Source organism: Sciurus carolinensis (assembly GCF_902686445.1).
Source record: "Sciurus carolinensis chromosome 14 unlocalized genomic scaffold, mSciCar1.2 SUPER_6_x, whole genome shotgun sequence".
Taxonomy (NCBI): domain Eukaryota; kingdom Metazoa; phylum Chordata; class Mammalia; order Rodentia; family Sciuridae; genus Sciurus; species Sciurus carolinensis.
Window position 1 is genome coordinate 7764504 of NW_025920104.1, and position 20138 is coordinate 7784641.

The following is a 20138-nucleotide window of genomic DNA, read 5'->3' on the forward strand; positions in this document are numbered from 1 at the left end:
TGGGTCTGTGCTCTGAACTGTATCTCTGTTCTCTTGGTCCTTGCTTTGTTCTGTGTGCTCTGTGTTCTATACCCTGTGCTCTGGGCTCTGACTCTGGGCTGTTTATCTGTTCTCTGTGCTCTGTGCTGTGAGCCTGGGATGAGGACTCTGTGTTTTGTCTGTTTAATCTGGATCTATGCTCTGGGATCTGTTCACTGGGCTCTGGGCTCTGCGTTCCGTGCCATGATCTCTGCTCTGGGCTCTGTGCTCTTTGATTTGCACAATGGACTCTGTCCTGTGTGCTGCGTGCATTGGGCTCTGTGCTCTGGGCTCTGTTCTCTGGTCTCTGTGCTCTGAATCTGTGCTCTGGGCTCTGTGCTGTGGGTTGTGTACTCTGGGCTATGGCTCTAGGCTTTCTTTCAATACTATTTGTCTGTGCTCTGAACTGTATCTCTGTTCCCTCGGTCCTGGCCCTGTGCTGTGTGCTCTCTGTTATGTACCCTCCACTCTGGACTCTGGTTCTGGACTGTGTCTCTGTCCTCTGTGCTCTGTACTGTGAGCCTGGGATGAGGGCTCTGTGTTCTGTCTGTACTCTGGATCTATGCTCTGGGCTCTGTTCACTAGGCTCTGGGCATGTGTTCCATGCCATGCTCTCTGGACTCTGGGCTCTGGGCTCGTTGATTTGCACAATGGACTCTGTGCTCTGTGCTGTGAGCTCTGAGCTCTGTGCTCTGTTCTGTGCCCTGGAATCTGTGCTCTCAGCTCTGGCTCTGTGCTCTCTGATCTGTGCTCTGTGCTCTGGTCACTGTGCTCAGGGCTTGTGTTCTGTGCTCTGAGATCTGGGCTTGATGATTTGTGCACTGGACTCTGTGCTCTGTGCTCTGTGATTTGATCTCTGGCTTCTGTCTCTGTGCTCTATGTTCTATGCTCTGTTCTCTGGGCACTATGGTCTGTGTTCTGGTCCCTGTTCACTGTGCTCTGGTCACTGTACTCTTTACTCTGTGCTCTGTTCTCTGTAGTCTGAATTCTCTGCTCTGGGCTCTGGCTGTAGTTTCTCTCTCAACTCTAAGTCCGAGCTCCGAACACTGTCTCTCTTCTCTGGGTCTTGGCTGTGTGCTCTGTGTTCTGTGTTCTTCACTTTGCGCTCTGGGCTTTGGCTTTGGGCTCTGTCTCTGTTCTCTGTGCTCTCTTCTGTGAGCCTGGGATGTGGGATCTGTGTTCTGTCTCTGTACTCTGGATCTATGCTCTGGGCTTTGTGCACTGTGCTCAGTGCTCTGGGATCTGGGATGTGGTCTGTGTTCTATGGTCTCTGATCTCTGAGGTCTGTGCTCTGTGCTCTGTCTTGGAGCTCTGGACACTGGACTCTGTGCTCTGTGCACTGTGTTTTGGCTCTGTGCTCTGTGCTCTCTGATCTGGGCTCTGAGCTATGGTCACTGAACTCTGTGCTCTGTGCTCTGATCTCAGAGCAGGAGCCTAGAGCCAGAGTCCATTGCAAAGAGTGCAGAGCTAAGAGCACAGAGCACAGTGCCAGAACACAGTGCACAGAGCCCAGAGTCCAGATCCAGATTCATAGAGAGTGCCCATAGCCAGAGTCCAGGGCCCAGATCCCAGATCACAGAGCATAGAACCAGTGCTCAGAGCCTAGAGCCCAGAGCCCAGAGCACAGGGCACAGAACACAGAGCACAGAAAACAGACCAGGAGCCCAGAACCAGAGGCCAGAGCACTGAGTGCAGAGAACAGAGTGTAGAGCTCAGAACCAGGACCCAGACAACAGAGACAGAGTTCAGAACCCAGACGCAGAGTACTGAGAGTGAGCCTAGAGCCAGAGCCCAGAGCATACAGCCCAGAGCACAGAGTACAGAGCATAGAGTCAGAGCACATAGCATAGAGAACAGAGTACAGAGCACATGCTGCAGAACATACAGACCATAGCATAGAGCCCAGTGCCCAGAGTGTAGAGCACAGAGCCCAGAGTAGAGAGCCAGAGCCCAGATGCCACAGCCAAGAGAACATAGCAGAGAGCACAGAGCACAGAGCACATAGCTCAGAACACAGAGCATAGAACACAGAGCCAGTGACCAAATACTATAGAACAGGGCCCAGAGCACAGAGCCAGATCCCAGAGCACAGAGCGCAGGGCACATAGCAGAGAGCACAGATCACAGAGCACAGGGACCAGAGAATAGAGCACATATAGGAGCACAGAGCACAGAGTTGGGAGCACAAAGCCATATTTCTGGGCTCTGACCCTCTTGTCTGGATCTGTGCTCTGTGTTCTGTTTCCTGGACTTGGTCAATATGCTCTGGGCTCTCTGCTCTCTCTCTGTACTCTGACTCAAGCTTTGAGCTCTGGGCTCTGGCTCTTTGCTCTGCACTCTGTGCTCTAAACTCTGGACACTATGCTCAGTGCTCTGTGCCTTGTCTCTGTTCTCTAGTTCTGGCTCTGAGCTATGGGCTCTGACCTCTGTTTTCTGCATTCTGTGCTCTTGCATCTGTGCTCTGTGCTCTGGGCTCTGTGCTCTGTGCTCTGTGCTCTGTGTTTTGTGCTCTGGGCTCTGTGCTCTAAAGTCTGGTCACTATGCTCTAGTTCTGGCTCTGAGCTATGGACTCTGGCCTCTGTTTTCTGCATTCTTTGCTCTTGCATCTGTGCTTGTGCTCTGTGCTCTGTGCTCTGTGCTTTGTGCTGTGTGCCCTGTGTTTTGTGTTCTGGGCTCTGGGCTCTGCACTCTGTGCTCTAAACTCTGGACACTATGCTCTGTGCTCTGTACCTTGTCTCTGTTCTCTAGTTCTGGCTCTGAGCTATGGGCTTTGGCCTCTGTTTTCTGCATTGTGTGCTCTTGCATCTGTGCTCTGTGCTCTAGGCACTGTGCTCTGTGCTCTGGTATCTGGTCATTTTGCACTATGCTCTCTGATCTGTCTCTGTACTCTGCCTCTGGTCTGAGCTGTGGGCTCTGGGCTCTATGCTCTGAATACTTGTTCTTACTCTGTGTTCTGTACTCTGTGTTCTGGGATCTGGGTCATTTCTCTTGCTCTGTTCTCTGTGCTCTGTGCTCTACACTCTGTCTTCTGGGCTTTGGCTGTGTGCCCTTTTCTCTCTGCTCTGGGCTCTGTGCTGTGGTTGCTGTGCTCCATGCTCTGTTCTCTGTGCTCTGTGCTCTCTTCTGTTCTCTGTGCCCTGTGCTCTGTGTTCTAGATCTGTGCCTTGTTCTCTGTGCTCTGTGCTCTGTGCTCTGGCTCTGGGCTCAGGCTCTTTACTCTATGCTCTGTTCTCCGACTCTGTGCTGTGTGCTCTTGACTCTGTCCTCTGGCTCTGTGCTCTGGGCTGTGGGTCCATGCTCTGTGCTCTGAGCTCTGGTTCTGGGCTCTGGGCTCTTTCTCTGAGCTCTGGGTCTGGGTCTTTTCTCTGTGCACTTTTCTCTGTGCACTGGCTCTGTGCTCTGGGCTGTGTCTGTGCTTTGTGCTCTGAGCACTTGCTCTGGCCTCTGGGCTCATGCTTTTCTTTCTCAGCAAATCCTGTCACTCATTTGGTCTGCTTTCACCTATTCTGTATTGAATTTCAGGATTTTGCCCATGTTGGGTCTTTGCTTTTGCAGTTGCGCATAGATGGTTTTGATTAAATTTCTGATATTGTGGTGCATTGTCTATTGCGAGAGCCATGATTCCATGCTACATATTCCAATTTGATGTTGTTTACACTTAAAGTCACGGGAGTAGGTAGTGTGTTGTAAGGAAAGACTTTCCTCATAGGTCTTGTGCCGAAAATATTAAAAAAATCAACATATGTATCACCAACTTTCCCTTGCAAGCTACAGGAGAGAGGCAGGAATTCACAAGGGCATTGATGTCCTTGCAAGGGGAATTAGGGTCAGTAATGATGGTTGCTTACAGAATGATCTGGCACTGACTACTTCCTGTATTGGTACAGTATGTTGAAGCTGAATAAATGTTCTAGAATTTGGGCATAGACCTTAAATAGTGAACATTTTGTTAGTGTCTCTTCACTGTAGTTGGTTTTCAGCACACACACCCTTCTGTTCTCATGTCTCCCTAAATGTCATCACTCTTCCTTTTTGAGTATTCACCTATGAAGCTTCCTAATCATTCCTTTGTCAGCATGGTGCATGTTCAAATTTGGTATTATGCCCAGTTAAATTGTGTTTCTCATGCCAACAGCAGGCTCTTGTTTCATCTACTGGCTTGTGGTCTGCAACTTTCAGAGGCTGGTAATAGGACTCTTGGCAATTTCCCAGAGGGCCTTGTGCCCTAGGCACTAGTCTGGTCAAAGGAATGAACACAGATTGGCCAGATATTTCTGCATCTGAAGGTGAGTTGAAGGGCCTCTGGAAAAATCACAGCAGGAAAATTTCTGAGTGCAGCACAGTTGTAAGGCAGTAGCCAAGGTGGTTGGCCCTGGCAGGTAGAGTGAGCATAGAACATCTCTCCTTGCTTGACAGCTCCTGCCAGTCCTCCATGCAACATGCTGAGTGAATGACTCCCTCATGACTCTCCACATGAGCCATCCCAGCAGCCACCCACCTCCACATAGAATACAAACTGCCCAGGTTCCAGCTGTCTCGTGTTATGGCTTTCTGGAAAAGGAGGGCAACCAACCAGACTGGGTGTGATGTTTCCCAGTTCAAGGAACACCTGAGCCAGGGAGCTGTGCTGCACACTCCCTGGTCCTGAGGTGTCAGCAGCCATCATGCCTTGTGGTTGATAGGACTGTAGGCCAATTTCCTACTCAGCAAAATCACAGGTGTACCCAGACCTGGAAGAAAGGTTTCAGAGGGCAATATCAGCTGGGACCGGTGCTAAGCTGGGTGACCCACGTGCCCTCAGGCGGCCCTCTGTCCCTGCCTGTTGCCCTAGACTTCATGAGGGCTCACTGTCCACAGCAGGAGTTAGGTGACCCGGCTGTCATTATATCAGGTGTGGCCAGATGAGCACAGTGCCACCTAGCAGGCCTGGAGGGTATTGCAAGCTGTCAGAATTCAGTGAGGTCCCTTGTCATGCCGGGACCCAGAGCGATCAACAACCCGCTCAGCTATGCCCCGCACACCCCATAGCTCCTCTTTAACGGGGCCAAGAGGTTAGGATCCCATTTCTTGAAACATCAGGCCCCTGGCCCTCACTCCCTTCCTCTTTCCTCTTACCGTCCCAGTGGAGCCAGCGCTTGTTTTGAAACTCGGTCTGAAGCAGCCAGGACCAGAAGCATCTCTGGTCGCCATGTTGCCACCTTGCTGTCATGCCACCCCTCTTTGACCTCAGGCACTGTCTGCGGTGCAGGCACGAGGTCATGGAAGCCACTCCTCAACATCCAGGTGGCCCAAGGCCCATAGAAAGCATCTGGGGAGAGAGAAACTGAGTTCTCCTAATGGAGACTGGAACCTCCACGCTCTTCACACCCGCCATGCCTGATGCCTGCCACTTCCACATTGAATAGAGTTGCTCTCCCATCTTTTGCTCTCATGGCACAGGAGCACTGGAAACCAAATGAGGCAATTTCAGAGTGCAATGAGTTGCAATTGAATGATTGCGAGATCACAGAACATTCCTGGGAGCCTGGAGGGCATTGTAGCCCCTGCCCTGATTCAAAACACTGTGAATTTTCTGATCATTCGGTTCAAAACCAGACCTCTTCCCTCAGCACAGTCATCATTGCCTTCCCCAAGGTTGGTTTGTCAGGGTGGCAGTCAGTGTTTGTTGACTCTCAGCATGCTCTTCTTCCAGAGGTGTCAGGTACCAGGAAGAAGCAAGAATATGGCACAGTTCAAAATGACATCCACTACCTCATGGCTGTGATGTGTCTGGGTATGATGGTGTTGACCATTCTGTGGAGCTTCCACTGAAAGAAGAGATATGGCTGGCATGTAGCTGTGCTGGTTCCTCCAGGGTGTTGAAAGATTGGATGTACCACCAAGGCCCCAGAGGTATTAGGTGCAGGAGGCCACAGTCACAACACCACCAGCAGTATGGCATCCAAGTTTCTTGCTGACTGTGAGCCAGCAAGACTCCAAACTGCACTCCTTCTGTCTCTTTAGTGTTGGGTGATTGTGTCCATGCCAGCAGTGGTCACCATGACCATCTCCTCCCATCTGCCTCCTGAGCTTGGTAGGATGATACAGTTTGTGAACCAGGACAGTGGACATGTTGGGAAAGTGGTGGCTACTGGGCCTGTATCCCACATATAAGCACCAGGGGGCCTCTGAGAGCCATTGAATGAAAGCATGGCAAGGGCGAGAATAAGTAGTGAGTGATGTCATCAGAAGGGCATCTTGCACAGGAAACATGCCAAATAATTTGTCAATGTGATCAGTCATAAATTACCTCTAATGAGTGTTCAATACCTTCATCACCATACATGCATGAGGCACAGAAAATTGTAGTCAGCTGCTGAGGGTTCAAATGAAAGATGTGCACAAGGTTCTAATCAGTCACAGAGATCAAAGACTGCTTTTCATCCCAGGGTCACTATTGCTGGGGGTGCACTGCATGACTCAGTCCAAGATTTCTGAGGCTCAGGGCTTCATTCTTGCAGGAAGAAAACATGGATGCCATTAGGGACCAGAGGTTTACCTGTGTGCCACCTACAAACTAGTGAAAGCAGACGACAGGTCCTCAGGAATTGAGCAGTTCATGGGCTCAGGTCTGACATACCTGTAGGTGCTCTAAATGCTCACAACCTTCCAGGGCATGGCTCAGTAGTCAGCAACCTGAGCACCAGCACAAGTGAACTTCTCAGCATGTTTGTGAGGGGTGTTTTGTCTTTTGCCTGTGGTGCTGGAAGGTGCTGGTTGTGGACAGCTCTTCTTCCCTGGTGGACAGTGGGAGGTAGAGAGGTTGTGCAAGAACACCTTCAAGAAAGGATTGGGACAGGTTGGGTCTTTGTTGTGGGACAAGGAGCCATTTAGAAGGGTGGGTATTGTGGGTCTATCTAAGCCTTGGAAGAGTCCTGAACCAGACAAGTAAGCTGATCACATTAGCAGGTGCCCAGGCAGAAGGGTAAGGTCATAGGCCAGGAGTTGAGGGGTACTTGGTGCCCTGGAACACATGGAAACCATCTGGAGGAGCAGAGTGTGACAATCTGGTAAAAGTTTAGAAAGACAGTGGTTGCATTTGCTCACCCTCCATCAGGATCCCCCAGAAGGATGAGTGACAGTTGAAGAATGTGGGCAGAGGGCTAGAGAATCTAGGCTCAGTTCTCACTGTGCTACTGTCCCTGAGTGGTGGTTTGGAGGGGGTGCTGTAATCAAGGTGTGTCCCAGGACTCTAGTTTGCAGGAGAGAATGAAGGTCATGGGCAGATGTGGAAGTTTTTCAGACTGGTTGATGTGAGATGCCAGGGTACAATGCTGAGTGTGAACACCCAGTAGCATGCTGCTTTCTTCTCCAAGGTGCACAGGACTGCAGGGCAGTCAGAACTGTGGGCAGGTTATTGGGGTGTGTGAGAAGTGAGCAGCATTTGGATATTGCATCTACCAGTCAGTTAGCTCTTTTGCATGCCACATTTCACTTACGTGAATGGTCAATCATGGCAGAGTTACATCTGCCAGTCTCAACACCCCTTTTGCAGTGTCAGCAGTTCCAGTTCTGTGCCCCTTGGTCATCTAGTGAGTGATACTGAAAACTCTCAGAATGCATAGAAGAGCAGCTTAGCTAGCCCCTGGGCTGCTCCAGGATCAGAGGAAGAAACTCTGTGTCTTTGAAGCCCAGAGCAGTTAGAGCAGCAGTGAGGTGTGAGAAGCGTTCAGGAATGCACAAGGCAGAGAAGCAGTAGGCTGGGAGGTGACTTTGAAATTGATGAGAAGACAACATGGGTGAACTGTCAGCAACAGGAAATGATCCTGCTTCAACAGGAGCAAGTCACTCAGGGCAGCAATGTGAGGGGAAGGTAAGGTGATATAGGTTGTATTGTACAGCAGCTCACAGGCCTCACCTTGTGGAGGCAGTAGTAAGCAGGGAGTATGTGTCAGTAGGCAGGGTGGTGGGGACCAATGTGTCCCACAGACCTGGGCTTGAGGAGGGCTCCCAATTTTGGGAAGTATGGTGGGACAGCATGTGCCTCTCCAGGGAAATGAGGACCTGGTCCTCAGAGGTGAGGAGTTCTGGTTGGAGTTGCTGGAGGTGAGAGGAGAGGCAAGCATCCAGGGGCCATGCCTGTCAACAAGGGGAGGCATGGGATATAGAGGACTTCTGCTCAGGGGGTCAAGCCCAGAACAAGGGTGAACAGAACATTGCAAAAAAGTGCATGTGGTGTGGGGGTGAGTCCCTGAAGAGGCCTGTGCTAAGCAGTGCAGGAGGAGTGCCCTCAGAGGAGATAGGTAGGTGGAGATCCAACCCAGAGCATAGCCCATGGGACCTCCTCAGTCAGACTCATTGTAATGCTGTGCATCAATTCTTGTGGGAGAGGCTGTCCATAGGTGAGGTGTCCCCAAGGAAGAGGGTGATGGATGGGGGTTCAGGGAGATGAGTGTCATCTTCCTCAGAGAGCTGGGTCCTGAGCATGGAGCATGTAGAGGGTCCTGTTCTGTAACCTCCCTCCTCACTATCCTCATCCAACAAACTACCACCCTTCTCCCTCTGCCCTGAAGGACCCCAGAAGCAGACTTTCCCCAGAGAGTTGTGTCAAGGGGTACAGGAATTTGCCTCAGGTGCACCCAAACCAGCAAGGCCCAGCAGGTAAGGACAAGAGCCCACAACAGGCGACATACCCAGCATCCATGAAAATTCCTAAATTACCCTAGAAAAGTCCCCAAGCTATGTAGGGAGCTCCTCCACAGCTAATCCAGTTGCCCTATTCAACAGACTGCTCCACCAAGCAGCTGTCCCTACCTACAGTCTCTCTCCACCTCCACCTAGTTTGCTCCTTCCACATTGGCTGACCACATCCTGAGGGGATACCCCCACACTCCTTCCTGTACCTCCTGTCCTGCCAGGTGGTGTCCCCATCTGCCCAGGTAATCATACTCCATGACATGGCACAAACACCATTCCTCTTCTGAGTGTCTTATGCTACAATCAGATGTCCCCCAGACCCCTCGAATGGTCTGTTTCTCAAAAATTGGGGTTACATCTTGAACTCTTTCCTCCATGTGTTCATGGATGTGTTCACTTATCACTTGCCTAATCTGCAGAGGCTCGCAGAGCTGAGATGGGACCTTTGAAACCCTAGATAAGGGACATCCCAAGAAAGGTAATGGTCCTGAACAGGACTATCTGTAGAGCCTTCCCTTCCAGGATCTCAGGATGTTCCTGGCCAGACCTTGATACTCTGGAATTTATCTGACTGGGTGCAGTGTCAGCTCAGGGAAAGGGGATATGGCTGGGGATAGGGTGAGCTCATGAGATAAGACCCATGTGTCCTGTTTACAGGGACCCTGCCCTTCCTCCCCAGCACATGCTCCCCACACAGTCATGTCTCCAGTGCACACAGCATATTGTATGCTATGTTATTCTTGGAGAACTTAGCAGGGTTTTTACCCCTTTGTTGATGGGCACAAGCTGACCCAGCCAGTGTGTACACAACTGGAAGCCAGGGCTAGTATTCACAGTTGTGGGGCAGGTGGGTTTCACTTCAGATATAAACTTGAACACTGAGCAGGTGTACAACTGGTTTTCCAAATACAGGAGGCAGTACCAAATGTCCCTTCCCAAATGTGTCAAGCCTGCCTTGGAGATCTGGCCTGGAAGGTCACACCAGAACTCCCTATTGTCAAAAAGAACCCAAATGCCCTTCATCACCAAATGTCCCTTCCCAAGTGTGTCAAGCCTGCCTGGGAGATCTGGCCTGGGAGGTCACACCAGAACTCCCCATTGTCAAAAAGAACCCAAATGCCCTTCATCATGCACACCTCTGGCTACATGTGTAAGTCTTGGGTGTGAATCATGGTCTAGAGCCCAGAATCAAGTTGGAAGGTTCCAGAATACTGGGCACCACAGGAGGCAGAAAAAAAGAAAAACAACTCAAAGACTTATCAGCTCTGTCAGCAGGGCAAGAAATTTATTCTACATGTAGAAGGGCACACAGAAATCAAGAATGAAAGCAAGCACACCAAGAAGCCAGTCTGCTGGTCTATTTATCCCTGACATAAGTGCTTGGTTGCAGCTCACTGCTCATGGTGACAGCACAATCTTTTGTTTGAAGAGATACTGAGGAAGTGAAGGCTGAGGAAGATATAGAAATGCAGCCATTGTAGAAAAAGGCAGTCAGGAAGTGAGGGGGTAACATGGCGATTCTCTGGTTTGACAGAAAAGACTGATAGACTTGTCCTTTCTCAGCTTTCAAGTGTAGTGGTTTGGGAAATGGGGAGTATGCTTTGACAAATATATCTCACTTGGGTGGTAGATGTGTCACTTTGCTGATAGAAATTACATGTATCTTGAGTAGCCAAGGAAGAACTGGGTCAGAGGGGTTCTGGGGGACCAAGGAAGCACCTGGGTCAGCCCTCACCTCACAGGCAAGAGTTTCAGTCCCTGAAGTTGAGGCTGAGTCGGCAGGAGGTGGGTGGAGGGTAAAGGCATAGGTGGAAAAGTGGCTGTGGGACTGTGTATGGTTTGCTGCCCTTGGCAGAGCCTGGGTACTGTCCCATGGCTGCCCACTCCCACATGGTGCACTTCAGGGCCTTGGTCTTCCCAGTCCACCACAATGTAGTTGTCCTCTTCACAGGAAACAGATGACCTGGATGTCTGAGGAGAGAGTGGCTGAGTCACTACACAGTTAGGGAGGGGATGAGCAGGGTGGTCCTGGCCGTAGAAGTCCTCTTCTTCTGAGCATGGGCTTCAACCTGACTCCAAGAACACTGCCCCTAACTTTGAGGTGACAGACTCTGTGAGTCCCCTGAATGAACCCAGGCACTTCCTTGGCTGTTTGGAATATCCCATGTCACCTCTATACATATCATCCATCTGGATGAGGTTCAGGGTGCAGGATCTGTCTATGCTCTATGGCTGTGGAAATGAGCCCAAGCCTATCCCTCCAGCACTCATCTTCTGGGAAGAGGCATGAGGTGAGGGCCAGAGGACCTTTTGTGTGCTCCATGGAGAGCCCTTAACTTTGAAAGAGAGAGCTCCATTCTCCTGTATTGATTGCCTGGTCTCTTCTGTAGGTGCTGTGCCCAAAAATCTGCCCCACAGTGAGTGCTCCTCAGACAACTCAGATCAGGAGGCAGGAACAACTGTCACTGGCTCCATAACCTGGAGCAACCTGGGCTTCAGCATTTATGTGTGAAGCTGTGTGGAGAGAGGGACACTGTGTCCTCAAGAGGACCTCATCTAAACCAGGATGAAGTTTCCAAGGCTTTGATGCAGGGAGAGAAACTGAATGCTGTCTTCCCTGAAGTCCGATCCCCAGGCACCTTGTGGTGGCCACTGGGGTTGCTCTGCTGGAAATACAGGGCCTACTACTCCACATTGTCAGGGCTCTTCTCAGGGGCTGGGTTCCTGGTGCCACAGGGAGCAGGATCTGCTTTCCCCAGGCTCTGCTATCACAAGAAGGAAAAGCAGTCAGTGAACACAGTGGTATAAGCACTGTCCATCAACAAGCCCTTCAGTGTGCCTGTGCAGTGGACCATACTGCTGCTAGTATTGGTCAGAACATGGAGAGTCTGGTTCAGAAAGCTGCCATGACTTGCTCATGGTGGCACAGCTGTGCAACCATGGCCCCCGTACTACTTCTCTCCTACTGTCTTTAAGACAGGATAGTAGCAGGTTGTTTTGGGGCACGGTCTGTATAGTTTCTGTGGCTACTTTAATTTGGCTCCCTGGACATACCCACTAGTGGCCTGGAGTATGTGTTCAAACTTCAGCAGCCTTGTTGCCATCCAGAACCCCTGCAATTTATGTAGAATTCTCCTGGAGTCCCATGCAATGACCCAGGTCGAGCCTTTATTCTGTGACCGGGTATGGGGTAACTGTGCCTTGTAAGCCAGTATTTCAGGGAGCACCCATGCTGCACCCATTCCCATTGCAGACTGTGGACTGCTCCCTCTGCCTCCCTGCTTCCAGCGCTACCCTGTGAATGCAGCAATTCTGCCACCTGTGCCACAGTCAGTGGTCTTTGAGACTTCCCTGGGAAGCATGCCTTTCCCACAGAGAATGAGGATGTTCTGTGCTCAGAAAGGACTTGCAACCAGACTCTACCCAAGGGAGGTGGGAATTCTGGGCAAAGCAAGGGAGCAGAGTCACAGGGATATGAGAGTGGGCCCAAGGGAGCTCACAGCATGGACAAGCACTCCCTCACTGTGTCCTGGGTATAGGTTTGTGGTGCTCTGTGTCAGGGTGAAGCACAGGTCTTGAGAGAAGCTGGAGACCTCAGTGCAACTTCTGTGGAAGAATGAGGAGTCATTCCAGCTGCATGCTCTGACCTCCAGCTGGTCTGAGCTTCAATCCATGCCCAGAGAAATATCTGATCTGTGATGATACTGTTCCCCTTCACACACCAGCATACCCAGCCTCAGGAGGCCTATGAGCAACAGCAGCAGCAGTTTTTCATGTGTAACTTTCCTGACCCTCAGGTCAGAAACAGCCCAATCATCTCTCTCTCTCCCCACAACCCTCCAAACATGGATGCTCACATGGGCCTAGGTAACTGGGAGGAAGGCTTGCCAAGCATGCTGTCACACAAATACAGGGCTGCTGGCTTTGCTGGAATAAGAGCAGGAACTCAGTGACCAGACACAGCAACAGCACACAAGCACAAACACACAGCATGTTCATGGAGGCCTTCCTGGTGACTCTAGCTTCAGAGGGGAAACCTGAGGCACAGCCTCTAATTTTATTCATGTTCCCAAATACATGATATTCCTACTTTATCTATGGTAAACACATATGTAGGATACAAAATAAGACACATGTTCTAACCCCAGGTTATCCTACTCAGGTTTATGATTTTATAATATACATCAAGAGGCTTCACCTGAAGTGATCACTGGTACCACTCCCCACTGATCCTGTTAGACTGGGTAGCCCATTCTGGAGCAACATGGCTCCAGGACCTGCATCATGAGTTCCAAACCCAGTGACTGAGTTCCTGTTAACCAGACTCAAGGCTCTTTTGGCTGGTGCTGCTCCTTCTGTTCCTTCACTGTAGCCCTGTCAGTGGGTCTTGGCCTACAATGCTGGGTAGTGAAAACCTGGATGTCAGAGTCCTTCATCCAGTCCCCTGTAAGATCCAGATATGACTGCACTGAACACATACAGTGTCCCAGTTATGGCCCTGGGGCTTTCCATTCACAAATGTAGGGGCAGGCGCTTTCTTTATTTCACAGATAAGAAACAAGACTGAGCTTCAATAATTTACCCAATGAGTTAACCCCAAGACAGGATCCATCTGATATTTGATAAAGTAAACAAAGTCTGGATATTGTCAAGACATGGGACAGGGAAAGAGTGTACTTACCTTTCTGGCCTAGCTTCAGGTGGTGGTTGACAGCAGGTGGCTGAATCTTACTTCCTCTGATAAAGTCTTTGTGTGAAAGAAGAGCTGAAGGTGAGCAGCTAGTAGGGACAAAGTAAGGGCTCCCTGGGCTTCTGGGTTATGGATAATCTGCCCATGCCCACCTGCTCTCACCATGGCCAGCAGGATGGAGGGAAGTGTACTCATGGGCATGCACTCATCTTCAGAACCAGCTTCATCCAGATGACACACATCACTTTCTGCTGCCTAAAGAGAGGACAATGAAGGAAACAACCATCACTGACCACAAGAAACAAGATGGGGGTGAAAACATGTATTCAAGTGAGCAAAAACTGTGTTGTCCAAACTGTGACTATGGAGTCTGGAGAGACCAGTCAGGAAGGCAAAGCAGGAATGGGAAGAGATGCAGTAGGCTGGTCTCATCTAGATTTCTTGGAATTGAACATCATATGGGGCAAATCTGGTGTAAAATGCTCCTGGTGACTGGGTCCAACCACCCTAGAGATTTAATGGGCAGGGAGAGCCCTGACTGCAGAATGCATGGGCTGGATGAGCCTATAGCATCACCATGCCAGGTCAGCCTCTCAGACCTCATTAGGGGAAGTATCACGTGGGCAGTCCTGGGCCTGAAAAATGGTCTAGGATCATGGTGCATGCTCAGAAGCTTTCAGTGCAGGTCACAATCTGCAGTGGAGGTGAACAGCTTAGCTCTCTGCTCATCCCTGGACCCATAGTCAGACACACAACTGAGATGTTTCTCAGCTGCATTTCAAAGTCCTCAGTCCACCAGTCTGATTACTGATACCTTGGTAGCCATCAGAGCCTTTCACACAGACCTGGACTTATGCATGAGTGCCCATTATCTCCTACATGATTCAACCCCTGCTTCACTATTCTTCTTCTAGTTGAGACTCTGTGGTTCAGCCTGCTGGTGGGAAGACCACCACCCAGCCTTAACCACTCTGTCCACTACCTGAGTCAGGAAGCTTCTGCCTCAGTCTACTTCAACATATTCACTTCTTCCAGACCAGGAGCTCTGCATTGACCCAGGTCACTGAAGTGATAAAACAGCCTAGGCAGTATCCATTGATGGAATTACCATCACTGGAGATGTGCTGATAACTCTTGGGGTGTAGCTTTAAATCTGTCCAAAATGTGTGCAGTCAGTCAAAATGCACTCACTTGGTGTAAGCTGTCTCCAAGTCTCCTGGACTCCATGGAGGGACCTGCACTCTGTGCCCCTTGGGGAGTGCTTGCAGGTACCAGGAAAGAAAGCTGTAACAGAGGAAGTCAGAACCACATGGCCCATGTTGGTCCTGCTTGGACATTCCTCATGCCCTCCACAGTCACTCTGGGTCTTACTAGTCACCAGAGGACACAAGACTTGCTCCCCTAGCACAGGGTTCCTTCTGACACATCCTCCCCAGCACAGGGAGCTTGGAAATACCCCCAAGACACAGGTATTGCACTATGTGGCATCATGACTTCTACCATCTCTGATCCACCTCTCCTTTCATCCTACTGTCCAGTCCACCCAGCATGACCAGCACAGTAGGCAATGTCAGTTTGATGACTTTGCAGCCCCCACAAGCCACAATGAAAATGCTGGCACTGGATTACATATGTAGGATTTATCTTCCCACCTAGAGGGGAGATCTGGAGGGCAGAAGCATGCTTTCAAATGTCTGTCTTAGTTCCAAGTCAGGGGAATGAGCACAGGGCTCCAAACCAGATGTGAGGACCCTGGTCTGAGTCATCTCTGCCTCTGAGCATGATGAGTTATTCTCCTAACCTCTGGCATCAAATGAAAGAGAGATTAAGCTCCATCATGTACAAATTCCCTGAACCCAGGATAGATAAAAAAGACTGTGCCAGTTTTGGAGTGGAGTACCAATGAGAGAGATGAAGAATGTTCCTACATCAAGCAGAAGAGGTGCCCACAGAGCTAGAGTACACTCAGGGAAAACCAGTGACAGTGGAAGGAAGGAATTCCTCAAATGGAATATCAAACTTCAACCAAAAACATGCAAGTGTGCCTTAAAAAATACCCTTACATTCTTATTATTTTAGCAGTCTGTTAGTACCTCTAGGTTTGTCTGAAATTTGAATTGAGGTAGATTTCTTCAGACATCTTTGGCTTGATTTATACCAAATAAAATGCTAGGATTGAGGCACATTGAAGCCTCTGACACACTCTACTGTGGTTAACCAGGAAGGTTCAAATCCCTCAGTGAGCAGGGAGTTCTCCAGGAACCAGATGGGATGGCAGAGGCCTGCATTTCATATGTCTGTGACCACAGGGTGTTCAAAGTCTCCCTTGAGCCTGGGCGATGAGGGCCAGCAAACTGAGGGCTCTATGCTACCTCCTTCTCCCCTGGCCTTAGCTGGGGTTAACACTGACCTTGGTGACAGTAGCTTCTGTCTACTACAGAGAAGGATCTGCGCCAGGGCATAGTGACAGAAAAAGATACTGACCTACCCTTCTTCCTGACCACAGGATCTTATGAAGGGTAGCTTTGTGGAGGTGTTTCTACATGATTTAATATGTGTGGATGGTATGCGGTAGCCATGGCTTTGTTCCCTGGAGCTGCTGCCACCACAGTACTTTTTTTTTTATCCATCACAGATGTCTTGGGAATCTGGAAGGCTGAGAGTGGTGTTTTTGTGTGTGCCATGAAGATGTATGGATGATCACTATCTGTATCAGAGACTGTGGGGCTACCTCTTGTGTGGCTCTTGGAGGCCATGTGCTGGGAGAAGCTGCAACTGCGATGTCCAAAACCTGCTCTGTGCCAGTGTAGCTTAGATGGGATACAGAGGCCTTGGGCTTGATCATTGATCCTACAGACACAGGGACAATATCCCTGGGAAAACTTCTGAGTGGTGATGTCGCTCCTTAAAAGGAACAAATTCCTTGCATCTTGAGTTATCACTCCTAAAAGAGAAAATAGGGAAGTGCAGGGCTACACCAAGGAGGGAGCTGGGGTTGTTGAAGCCCCATGCACTACTGGGGTGGAAAAAGTTAGCTGAGGCTTGGAAGCTGAATTCTACCTGTAATCTTCATATCCCAGCTGTGACCTTCTCTCAACCTGGGATACAACTACAAACCCATGAATATAAACATGCTGGATGTAGACTGGGATTGTGGCTCAGTTGTGGAGCAATTGCCTAGTATGTATGATGCAGTGGGTTCAATCCTCAGCATCACATAAAAATAAATAAGCAAATAAAATAAAGGTATCGCATGTGTCTATGTTTTAAATAATATTAAAAGTAAAAAATTCACCATGGACGTTTCTGCTGAATTGCTATCTTGACACTCAACCAGTGTTTGCCTCAGTTGTCAACAACCTATGTGCCTTTCCTCAGCCATGTCAGTCTTCCCTGTGCCCCAGAAGTTGTGTGCATGCCCCACACACTGCCTGCTAGATCACTGTGGGTCAGTCTTCCATGCACCCAAGCAGGTGTCAGCCCAACCCTCACACTGCATGCTTACTCACTGCATATCCATCTTCTCTGCATCCCAGCAATTTTAACCATGCCCATCATACTGCCTTCTTGCTCAGCTGTGTCCATCTTCCCTGCACCCTAGCTGGTTTGCTTAAGCCCCTCTCACTGCCTGCTTCTCACTGTGGGTCAGTCTTCCCTTCACCCCAGCAGGTGTACAGAAGCCCCACACACTGCTGCATATTCACTCTGGATCACTCTTCTCTGTACTCAGCAGGTTGCCCTATGCCCCTCACACTGCCTCACTCTGGGTCAGTCATTCCTGCACACAGCAGGTTTAGACAGGCTTCTCACACTGCTTGCTTGGTCTCTGTGTCAGGCCCCATAGAGGACACACATTGGAAAGAAAATACTGAGAGGACAAAAGCAGCCTGGGGTGGTATCAGAGATCATCCAGCAAGCTCTGCCTCCTCTAAGGGTTCACATGAACCAGCTCATGGGCTAGGGTTCTGTAAGCTAGGTGGAGGTAACTGAACCACGCCATAGATCTATTTTATACCATATGTTACAACATATCTATTGACAGGCACTCAGAGCCAGAAATACCTCTCTGTAAAATAGGAAAATCTGTAGCAATGTTTCCTATGTGGGAACTGTATTCAGGCTAGAAAAGGGATTGATCATTATTTTTTAAAGTAAGTCAAGTGGTAAAGAGGAACAAAGAGGCAGAGCTGTGTCAGACTCTGGTGTCTCCAGTGACCTCCCCTGGGCAGCACCCACTGGGTCTCTATTGATAAGATCCACCTGGCTCCCCAGCATCATATCTCCAGATTCACAAGAGTTTTTGTTCTGTGTTGTTTTTCTGGGGTATTGGAGGGTTAGATTCTGATTTTTCATCCTTTCTCTTAGGATTCTTTATAGGATTTTATTTGGGAGAGAGTCAATATTCACAATAGCAACTCTCAGTTTTTGAGGTCTCAGGGGTCTTGATGTATTTGAGGAGACCAAATGATGCATACCAAGGGGACAGCTGTTTCTAGAGGGCTATGGAATCTCAGGTCAACCCAAGGGCACAAGTGCCTCATGGAAGCTCCTCAAATCTCAGGAGCTCACATGGAGAAGAAGCCACCAGTGGGTAGAAGGAAGACAGGCAGGTGAGCAGGCCAGATCTGCTTTGTGTAAACATGAGCCCTGATGTTTGGGAATTCCATTTCCATCCCTAGGATTCACAGGCCTACCTAGATCTGTGCATTCCAACTGTCCCAGGCATCAGATTAACAGATGTGGGAGGTTTTGATGGTAAGTTTTATGTTGTGTCCTTCACAGATTACTTTTTATAAAGAAGCAAAAGGCATTTAGAAGGAGGAAGAAGAAGAATGAAAATGAAGCCCATTTCCCATCAGAAACAAATGGGTTCAGGAGGCTATAGAATGGCACACTTTACATGCAGAAAATGAACTGTAGTTATAAAATTTAAAGCCACTAAAGTCTCTCTCAAATGAAGATCCCAAATCTGGGCATGGTGGCCATACCTGTAATCACAGTGAAACAGGAGGCTGAGACTAGAAGATTCCAAGCTCAATACCATTCACAGCAACATAGTGAGACAGTCTCAAAATTTGAAAAAGAATGGCTGTCCTATGTGCTTATGTGATTACATGACATATAATTCTACATCATTAGAATCAGAAATTTTTCTCCATATATGTATAATATGTTAAAATACATTCTACTCTCATAAGAACAAATAAATGTCACTAAAAAAAGAAGGATTTGGGTACATCTTAGCTTTAAGCACACTTGTGATCAATTCCCAATACTAAAGCAATGAAGGTGACATGAAGATACCTGAGTTAAATGGACAATGTGTCACAGAGGCCTCTTCTGGCAGGAGAAGTTGAAGGAGCCAAGGAAAAAGGAAACCACGGGAAGCCTCACTAGACAATTTTTAACTTTTCCTTTTCATACATGATTTAAACCATTAAGTCCCTGATTTTAAATCTGTATCTCAATGAAATTGACACAGGTGCTTTACACACAGATGCTGGAGATTACACCACATATATGTATTGTCCAAATATATATGAAAATATATATGTATATTTTCAAACTCTCCAACCATTCACCTCTTACTTTTATCAAAAGAAGAGGATTCTAATAATGCAGGATTTATATGAAAGTAAACTTAAATTGTGTATATGTTGACTATTTTGTATAGGGGTCCTGTGTGCAGAAAATGGGTCATATGGTTTGCATGTCCTTGGGGAGCCAGTCTCTCTCAGTCTTGTAATATGCACACTTCTGGGAGCAACCTTTCTTTCTGGTCCCCTGCTTCTGCCTGAAGAACCTGGTCCTGGCCAGGTCATCAAGACAGATATTCTGGAAATTGTCCTCATTTTCTTTCTCCTGAGAGTGTCTTCATTTTCAAATTCATGATGGGTTCACTCATAGGACAGTATACTGAAGGTTTCTCTACCTTTTCATTACTTTTGAGACTGTTTTCCTTTCTCATGTGGAGTGTTGTTAAAAAGGGCTTTAGAGTCAGTATCTGAAAACTCCAGTGCTCTGTGGCATTTTGTGTGGGCTCTGGATTGTTATAATACTTTGGAGAATAAACACTTTTTGTTTTCTTCATGAAACCATCCTGACCCTGTCTACCCTGTGTGTGGCAGTTAATCTATGTCACAGACTTTCCTTTGTGACTTTGTTACTAACCCCAGTGGTTATTCAACTGTCAAAGAGCTGAATCAGAGAAAAGCACCACCACATCAATACCAAGACTCTGCACACTCATGTTGAGTGTAAGTGAGGCAGCACTAGAACACAGATGCCAGGGCAGCACAAAAAGGAACATCTGTGGGGCTGGCTGGGATCTTCTTCCTGTTGTTCCTACACACATAGGTGGGTTGTGATCACCCTGCACTCTTCATGGGTCTCCCTCTGTGACACATGGCTCACCACCTGAAGTCTCCACAGAAGAATGTGACATTTACTCATAAAATATAATTGACTATATTTAGTGACTCTCCTGCACATGTGCCTGGAATCTGCCCCTGCCATCATGGAAGTATCCTCCCTGGGTTCTGAAGGAGGATATATTGCTGCCCTGTCAGAGTTTGGTTTTCATGATCTTGCTTTTTCTGTCTTTGATTTCCTGGTAGCTCAATTGAACAAATAGTTTACAAAGATGAGCTAGCTTCCCAAGCACCTGTATCCTGGTGTGTTTTTTAAACTTTATAGCTTTGAAGACTCTCTTTCTAAATCCTAGAAATCCTAGGTATATCTGTAAACACTGTAA